Source organism: Ovis aries, chromosome 23 (genome assembly GCF_016772045.2).
Source record: "Ovis aries strain OAR_USU_Benz2616 breed Rambouillet chromosome 23, ARS-UI_Ramb_v3.0, whole genome shotgun sequence".
In the NCBI taxonomy this organism is placed as follows: Eukaryota; Metazoa; Chordata; class Mammalia; order Artiodactyla; family Bovidae; genus Ovis; species Ovis aries.
In genome coordinates this window covers 37,864,045-37,871,350 of record NC_056076.1, presented here as the reverse complement: position 1 = coordinate 37,871,350, position 7,306 = coordinate 37,864,045, and the positions used below count along the sequence as shown (strand labels likewise).

The window sequence follows — 7,306 nt, the reverse complement described above, 5'->3', positions numbered from 1 at the left end:
AGACTCTGACCAGTCACACTAAGACTTGATCATGTGCTGAAATGTCTTTCTGGGTCATTTTCAATATAATTGGGGTTTAAATTCATAAAATGACACTCTCAGGAGAGAGCATTTCAGATGTGAATGAACAAGTAGAAGCAGAATTCTTGGAGGCAGGAGGGTTTATTTTTATTCCCTTCGAAACTGCTTCACATAGGATGTTACTAGTCAGCTACAAAGTGGGCAAAAAAAAAAAAAAAAAAGAACAACTACTTTTTGGATGGATAGAAACACCTTAGAGTTTATTTGGTTTGGTCTAGGAAATACCTTAGAGATATTCTGGTTCAACTCTTTATTTTATAGGCAAGAAAATAGAGCTTCAGAGAGGGAAATGTCTTTTCAAAGTCACTCAGTGAACAAAGGACTAGATGCCAAATGTCTATATATCAGTTCAGTCAGTTCAGTCACTCAGTCGTGTCCGACTCTTTGCGACCCCATGAATCGCAGCACGCCAGGCCTCCCTGTCCATCACCAACTCCCAGAGTTCACTCAGACTCATGTCCATCGAGTCAGTGATGCCATCCAGCCATCTCATCCTCTGTCGTCCCCTTCTCCTCCTGCCCCCAATCCCTCCCAGCATCAGAGTCTTTTCCAATGAGTCAACTCTTCGCATGAGGTGGCCAGAGTACTGGAGTTTCAGCTTTAGCATCATTCCTTCCAAAGAAATCCCAGAGCTGATCTCCTTCAGAATGGACTGGTTGGATCTCCTTGCAGTTCAAGGGACTCTCAAGAGTCTTCTCCAACACCACAGTTCAAAAGCATCAATTCTTCGGCACTCTGCCTTCTTCACAGTCCAACTCTCACATCCATACATGACCACAGGAAAAACCATAGCCTTGACTAGACGGACCTTAGTCGGCAAAGCTATGTCTCTGCTTTTGAATATACTATCTAGGTTGGTCATAACTTTTCTTCCAAGGAGTAAGCGTCTTTTAATTTCATGGCTGCAGTCACCATCTGCAGTGATTTTGGAGCCCCCCAAAATAATGTCTGACACTGTTTCCAGTTTCCCCATCTATTTCCCATGAAATGATGGAACTGGATGCCATGATCTTCGTTTTCTGAATGTTGAGCTTTAAGCCAACTTTTTCACTCTCCTCTTTCACTTTCATCAAGAGGCTTTTTAGTTCCTCTTCACTTTCTGCCATAAGGGTGGTGTCATCTGCATATCTGAGGTTATTGATATTTCTATATAATTTTTAATTAGGCAACTCTGAAATAGGAAGGATACAATTAGTTTATAGCTTAAAAGAGCTCACTGAATAATCTAGCTAAGCTTTGCCTTCTGTTAAAAGCATTTGTATTGAAGAAATTGCTTAGTATTTAGAAATTCTCGACCACAGGGCCCGTGTCAGTCATTTTGCTTCCCTGTGCCTCGCATGTGCTTTGCATAATAGATGAGCAATGAGTGATACATTATATTTCCTCCTTTAATTCCTATCTTTTATTTTTTTTAAGATATTTATTTATTTGGCTGTGCCAGGTTTTAGTTGCAGCATGAGGTATCTTTAGTTGAGGAACGAGGGATCTATTAATAGTTTCCTGACCAGGGATCAAACCTGGGCTCCCTGCATTGGCAGCATGGAGCCTTAGCCACGGGACTACCAGGGAAGTCCCTGATTCCTATCTTTTAAAGGAGAAGAATTCTTTTGGTTTTGTTTTGTACAGATATAACAACCATTCACATTTTCCTTATATGTTGTGTTCATCATTTCATCTATCACATGGTACTATAGTTATTTGTAAGTAATCTTTATCTACCCAACTACACAGTGGCTACTTTGGGAACGAGAGTTAGTCACCTCTGAACCATAGCACAGTTCGTGATACATTATTGGGTTTTCAATAAATGCTTTATGAATCACACTGAATAAATGTAAGTCTTTCTTTTCCCATACTATTGAATCATGGGTTTTATTTGTTAACTAAGATCCCCATCAACTTAAATAAACTTTCTTGATTTCAGCTGGAATTTAGTTTTTGTTTGTTTTGGTTTACATTATTTCTAAAGAATATTTTTCTTATTCCCTCATGTATAGAATAATAATTTGCTGCTGTTTCGTCTTCTACTGTAAAACAAAATTTCTAGATGCCTAAATATAATTTGTACATTTATTTTGGCTTTTAGGGTACACTGCAGTTGGTTAAACTCATCGCTTCACACATAAAAATATTAACACCCTGGTGGCTCAGTGGTAAAGAATCTGCCTACTAATGCAGGAGATGTAGGTTTGATCTGTGACTTGGGAAGATCCCCTGTAGGAGGAAATGGCAACCCACTCCAGTATTCTTGCCTGGAAAATCCCATAGACAGAGAAGCCTGGTGGGCTACAGTCCATAGTGCTGCAAAAGAGTTGGACACAACTGAGCAACTAAACCACAAAACAACCCTTACAGTTAGCTTGAAGAGAGAACTGCTTTCTTAACAAACTAATTGTAATTCTGGAAGCAAATATTTTTTAAATCTTCAGACTTGTATAGTTATATGCTTTTTTAAAAGTCTTTTGCATTAGATGTTTTTCTGGGAAATTTGAAATTAACAATAGATTAACATTCCATTAAGTTTTCAAAATAATCATACATCTGAAAGGGCATCATGATTAAGTCAGATTAATGCAGGATACCACCTGCAGTACAGGAGAGTCTGGTTCTATCCCTAAATTGGGAAGATCCCCTGGAGAATAAAATGGCAACCCACTCCAGTATTCTTGCCTGGAAAAATCCCATGTCAGAGAAGCCTGGTGGGCTACAAAATCCATGGGGTCGCAAGAGTCAGACACAACTTAGCAACTCAACTGCCACTACCATCTTTAAGGAAATTTGATTAAATCACAATTATTGATTTGTCAAAGCACCACTAATTTTTTGTCTTTAGTTTTATTATGCAGTACACCACAGTAGGTATTTTATTATCTGGATATTTATATTTTGGATAAATATGTTGTTATGCTTCCAATGCATATGCACGCGTGCATGTTAGTCATGTCTGACTCTGTGACTCCACGGACTGTAGTCTGCCAGGCTCCTCTGGAATTCTCCAGGCAAAAATACTAGAGTAGGTTGGCATTCCCTTCTCCAGGGGATCTTCCCAACCCAGGGATTGAGCCCAGGTCTCCTGCATTGCAGGCAGATTCTTTACTGTCTGAGCCACAAGGGAAACCCAAAATATGTTGTTAGAAAAGGCTGAATCCATATGGTGCTACAGCAGAAACTCCACTACTCCAGAGACTTGCTTGGCTCTAGCTTATACTTCTTTTGCCAAATCTTGTTGTACATTTGTTTAAAATTGACTATTTGATTTTCACTTGGATCCTTAGTATCAATGAATAAATGATATTTTAGTTTTTCCACAAGCGTGTGTGAACTTCTGTCATTTTGCCTTCTTAACAGGGATTAAAGTTCAGTAAATATTTTAATGTGTTGATATATGTAGCCAGCAAATCTTGACCTCATAGTTGTGTGTCATATGGGAACTATAAGACTCTTTGGTAAAAGTTCTTACTTCTAATGGACATCATTGGCATACTCTATCTATGTATCTATACACACACACACATACACAGAGTTAAATGGTTGAAAGACAGGATGGTATGACATATATAGGAGGCTGGACTCTATGTAGAACAGACCTGGGTTTGAATTTCTGTCACATTCTAGTTGTGTTACTTCAAGAATGTTAATCTCTCTAAATCATAATCCATGAAGTGTTTTTATGTGTTATGATTAAATAAAACATTATAAAGCAGTTAATATTAATACTTGGCATAGAGCAAATGCTTATAAATAAATATTAGCTGGTATTTTGGATATTCATCTCTTATTTTTGCTTACTTTTTCTATTTCAAGGAGATTTGAAGCAACTTATCATGTTCCCTAGAGAAATGACTCACTAGGAACCATTACAATGGCTGGTGGGTAAAACTTGGAAGAATCAATGTGATTGTGTATTGGATGTTTAGAGAACAAGCGGATACTTGGAAAACATAAAGCTTGGAAATTTTTCCTATGGATTCCAGACAGCAAAAATGTTCTTATGCATAATAGCTAGAGGTGTATTTAGTTAAACAAATGCTGGATTTAATTTGATCAGGACCAAGTGAAACATTTTTTTTCATATACATTGATTGGGTAGCCTACAAGCTGACCCTCAGTTATGAGTGGAGACCTGTATTGCTCTTGAAAGACCATTCGAAAATACCTAGTTTCTTATAGACAAAATGTCATTGGAAAGAGGCTAAGGCAATCCTTGACAAAATGTGCGTGACCTTTGGAATCCAAATATCTCTGAATGCAGGGCATTTATGTCATTTACTAACTGTGTGCTCATTGGTAAATGACTTTACCTCTCAAAGCCTCAATTTCCTTAGCTATGGGAGATATGATACCTACCTCACAGGATAATATGATAATTAAATGAGATCATGTATGTACAGTGCCTATCAGAGTGTCTGGCACTTGGTAGGTTCTCAACAGTGTTAACTGTAGTTATCATCAAGAAAGGAATGATAAAGCAGGCTACAATAGTGGGTCTGTTCAATATTTTGATAGATACAAGCTATCTGTGTTAAGTTGATATAATACCACATGAATCACATCTAATATCACACAGAATATATGCTCAGTACATATATTCCAAACAATGAGCTTTCAAATTATTACTACCAGTAACGGTAGTTGACATTTACTAAGTCTTCATTTGACGCAATAACTAGGTTAAGTGTTTTCTCTGCATTATTGATCTCCATAGGAGTCCCATAATTTGGATGCTATTATTCCCATTTTATGACTTCCCTGGTGGCTCAAATGGTAAAGTATCTGCCTACAATGCGGGAGACTCGGGTTCAATCCCTGGGTCAGGAAGATCCCCTGGAGAAGGAAACGGCAACCCACTCCAGTATTCTTGCCTGGAGAATCCCATGGACAAAGGAGCCTGGTGGGCTACAGTCCATGGGGTCGCAAAGAGTTGGACACGACTGAGCGACTTCACACACATTCCCATTTTATAGAGAAAGAAAATGAAGCTTAAGGAGAAATAAACTGCTTAAAGTTGCATGGCTATTAAGTGCCATCGACGGCCTAGAACCAAGATCTGGTCTGATACCAAAGTGCAGGTTCTCGACACCAGGTAACATCACCTCTGAATCTGTGAAATGGTCTAAAATCAAAGAAAGAGAATCTCTTGTTAGATAGAGTGACCATACTCTAACTTTAGGTAAGATAAAACATGCAGCTTCTTAAAGGCTTCAGTTAATGAATAGGGAATCAAAGATTCAAACTTGAAGCTGTAATATGACCTACTTGGTAAATTTTCCCGAAATGAGAGAAATGGTGACTGGGTATCATCAAGGCAAAGTTCCCACCACATGTAACCCATGTCTTCCCTGCTTGCCTCTAGTCAGCCCCCTGTTCTTTCTTCACGTTGTGTCTCCTAAATGTATTGCTCATGGATTATGAACAGCACATTCAGAACCATATCTTGGTATTAAAATTCCATGAAGTTCATTTTGGGAATCAGATTACTAACCTATTTTTAGCTCTCAACACAAACCACTCTTTCTATTACACTTTTATTATTATTATTATTTCTATTACACTTTTAAATATTCTGTGGTAAAATGATGTTGAAAATAGCTCATATAGCCAAATAAAAGCCCTACATTTAGCTTAATCAGACCAGACCTACCGACTGGCATGCATGTCAATATATTACTGCGGCAGCTACCTGCCAGGGCCTTCCTCTTCCTTTCCGTTCAGGACTGCAATCCCCATTTGCTGCTATATTTATCTACTCTCTTAGCCATAAAAGGCTGGCTGGGTGGCTCTGACATTCTACTGCCTGACCACATGCATTATTTTTGAACTGGCCCCCAGGGTCCTGTCTTTTTAGCCCTGACTCTTAACTTTTTCTTGGATTAGACCTACGTGGGTTTTTCACTGTCTCATCCAGCACCCACAGTCACATCGGAACATTTCTACCACCATCAATCCTTTGCAAACTGGTAAGTGTGACCTTGAGGCAGAAGAGTGCACTTTATATTTTATGTGCTCAACAGCACTGCGGTGTATGTGGTTTCTGTCTTCTGAGCTCAGCAGTTTTCTCCAAGAGATGTCAGAATAGTAGAGAAATAGGAAAGTGGAGCTCCAGGGAAGGAATGCGAGCAGCAGGGTGCCAGTTTGTGCTGGCACAGCCCTTCTCTCAGATCAGTGGATTCTTTTAAAATTAAGCTACTGTTCCTGGAGCTATAAAAAACAGTAGCTGTCTCAGATAGAACTGTAAGCGTGAGTCAAGAACTCTTTCCAAGTTACAGTTCGGCGGTTTGGTTGAAATCTGGAGTGGGTGTGGAAATAGGAAATCATGTGTTTTCCATCCTCCATAAGCCTACAGTACTGCCTGATTACAAATTTGATCAAAAGGAGTAGGTTAACTCTGAAGTCTCAAGTTTCTAATTCAGTGATTTTTGCCCCAACAATGCCATGTGGATAAATGTTAGGGTGCATTGGGGGTATTTCTAATTGGAAAATGGCTAAGCAGTATTTCAGAGGCAACGCAGATCCCTGCTTCATGACCCTAAAGTTTACACTTTCTGTGAAGAATTTTTCTAGCTTTCAGCCTCTAACTCCTGTACAAAAGTATTGTGTCACAATACAACTATGGAGTTAGTGTTTCTTCCTAAATTCCCCAATTATTTTCAGGGAAAACAAACAAACAAACACAGGTCTTAAAGGAATGGAAGACAAACAAACCATTTTTCCTCCCAAAGCGCTCTAGCTGTCATGTGTTGGGGGATAATCCTTACTTTCTTAATAAAGAGAAGGTAGCTGTACCTTCGTTCCAGAGGTCAGAGCTGTGACAACCAGCTCTGTTGACATAATGTCAAAACCTGTTTACTTGCATATATTATCTTTGTGCTTGGAATATTCAGTACTATTAAAAATACATTGGGGGGAAAATAGAAATAAAGAGAATGGAAAATAGAATTGAGGCAAGACATTTAAAGATTTTATTTTGTGAAAATTAACAGCATTTCAAGTTATTTGGGTTCTGAATTAAGCTTATAATACACAAGAAGGTCATTCATTGTTTATTTGGACATCATTCAAATAACATTTTCTGTGTTGCAGTATACTATGTATCATTATGCAAATTTACCAAATAGCTTTATAAATGCCTAATATCATATACTTCTATATTAATATAGTCTACCTTTTTCCTATAAAAATTTATCTAATAATTATTCCTTATACCTGATCATTATTGTGTATATTT

At 38.2% G+C, this 7,306-nt stretch overlaps 1 protein-coding gene across 2 annotated transcripts in view; it reads left to right on the top strand.

Annotated features, from left to right (window-relative positions):
• Positions 1-5,868: 5,868 nt before the first annotated feature.
• MYOM1 (myomesin 1) overlaps positions 5,869-7,306 on the top strand; it is a 117,010-nt gene continuing 115,572 nt past the window's right edge. For both annotated transcript variants that reach the window (XM_015103648.4, XM_015103647.4), the window contains exon 1: positions 5,869-6,038. The gene's annotated coding sequence lies outside the window, so the exon portion shown is untranslated. The remainder of the gene's footprint in view (positions 6,039-7,306) is intronic.